Genomic DNA, 2433 nt, shown 5'->3' on the forward strand with positions numbered 1-2433 from the left:
CCAGGCTGGTCTCGAACTCCTGAGCTCAAACAATCCACCCGCCTCGGCCTCCCAGAGTGCTAGGATTACAGGCGTGAGCCACCGCGCCCGGCCCTCACTTCCACTCTTAAACCTGTTTTTACCAAACTGGTATGTATCCTTCCAGAGCATTTTCTATGTGTGGACATATGCATTTGGGTAGCTGTGGAAATATATAGAATTATTTGGTTTTGTTTTGAGTTCCAGAACTATTAATGGGAGTCAGGTCAAACCTTCAAGAAATTATAAATGCCTGTCATAGCCTTTCGTAATATCCTTGTCCTGGACAGTGTAGTTATCAAAGGCAGACAAGTCGCTCTACCAAACGGCCAAACTGAAGCATGTCTGATAATAGCTGTGGCTTTTGAGAAATAGCACCAGCCAATAGGATGCCTGTGGCTTCACTTCCTGCTGTAGTCACGGGAGGAATAGATGAAGGAGGCTGAGACCCCCAAAAGAGGGGTTGGAAGTGTTGACTGCGTGTTCTAGCAGGGGCCTGCTTCTCGGGGCCAACCTTGCTACCAGAATCTCAGACTTCTGTCATGGATACTGCAAATAATGACCAAGGAGGCCAAATGCACTTAGTTTCAGTCCTTCTCTCTGGATCGTTGGATAAAACAGTTTTAAAAGTTCACCTAACACAACTTTGGTTACTTTTGTAAAAGAAAATCAAATAAGCCAAGTGCCATTGAGGCCCTGGCAGCTTCCTGATACTTAATACTTGAAGCGAGTCCCAGTCCGTTTGTAAGACAAGCTAGAATTGATGAGAAAGGGACACAGATATTTAGTCTATGACCGCACCATCATTCCTGTGCTTTTTCGTTTCAGAAGGAATTCTGGCTGTGTATCAAGAAACAAAAGTTGTTGGTTAATGGATGCTAATGGCAACCCTAATGGCGCAGCAGAAGGCCAGGACACTTTGCAGTAAGGTCCCTGACAAAGCACAAGATTTACGGAGAGGTGACAGCACCGCCAGTTCTTTCATAAGCAAAAGAAGCATCTTATCTGAAAGATGTTTTTCCAGTAATTCGGTGAAGCCTCTTTACCCCCAGGAGGCTGAACCAATATGGCATAATGCCAGGTGTCACTCAAGTTTTCCTATAGCAAAATATATCTACATATGTAAATAAATATGTATGTTACCTATCAATATAAAATCTCTTTACAAAAGAAACATATGTTTACTATTTTTAAAAATAGGAATATTACATAATGAAAAGTGGAGAATCACCTTTATTCAACTACATAGAAATAACACACTGTTAGTATTTTCATGTGTGTCCTTTCATTCTTTTTTCTGTTTATACATATATGTCAATCTTTAAAAACTTCTTTCTATGAATTTTAACGTATGTATAGATCCATGTTACCCCCACCAAAATCAAGATACACAACGGTTCTATCATACCCTTAAAATTCCTTCTTGTATCTGTTGTAATCACGCCTTTCCTCACCTCTGATCCCTGACACCTATCAATTTGTTCCCAGTCACTATCATTTTGAGTTTTTGAAATGTCATGTAAATGGAATTATAGAGTATGTAACCTCCTGAGACTAGCTTCTTTCACTCAGTGTATATGACATTCATATAAGATGTGGGTATCAATAGCTCATTCCTTTTTATGGCTGAGTAGCCTTCCGTTGTATGGATGTTCCCTAGTTTGCTTATCCATTTACCAGTTGAAAGGCATTTGAGTTCTTTCCAATTTTGGTGATTGTAAATAAAGTTGCTATAAATATTTGTGTACAAATTTTTGTGTGAACATAAGTTTTCATTTCCCCAGGGTTTAAATACCTAGGAGTGGGATTACTAGGTCATATGGTAAGTGTCTGTTTAACGTTGGAAGAAACTGCCCAACTCTTTTCCAGAGTGGCTGTACTATTCTATTAATACATTCCCAACAGCAGTATATGAGAGTTCCAGCTGTTGCACATCCTCGCCAGCACTTGGTATTTTCGGTATATTTAATCTTAGCCATTCTAATAGATACATGGAAGTACCTTATTGTGGTTTTAATTTGCATTGCCCAAATGGCTAATAATGTTGGACATCTCCTGTACTTATTTACCATCCATATAGCCTCTTTGGTAATGTGTCTGTTTGAGTCTTTGGCCATTTTTTAAATTGAGTTCTTTGTTTTCTTATTGTGGAGTTTCGAGAGTTCTTTTTTTTTCTTTTTTTTTTTTTGAGACAGAGTCTCCCTCTGTTGCCCCGGCTAGGGTGAGTACAGTGGTGTTAGCCTAGCTCACAGCAACCTCAAACTCCTGGGCTCAAGCGATCCTACTGCCTCAGCCTCCCAAGTAGCTGGGACTACAAGCATGCGCCACCATGCCTGGCTAATTTTTTCTATATATTTTTAGTTGTCCAGCTAATTTCTTTCTATTTTTTTTTAGTAGAGACGGGGTCTCGCTCTT

Source organism: Propithecus coquereli, unplaced genomic scaffold (assembly GCF_000956105.1).
Source record: "Propithecus coquereli isolate 6110/MARCELLA unplaced genomic scaffold, Pcoq_1.0 Scaffold212, whole genome shotgun sequence".
Lineage (NCBI taxonomy): Eukaryota > Metazoa > Chordata > Mammalia > Primates > Indriidae > Propithecus > Propithecus coquereli.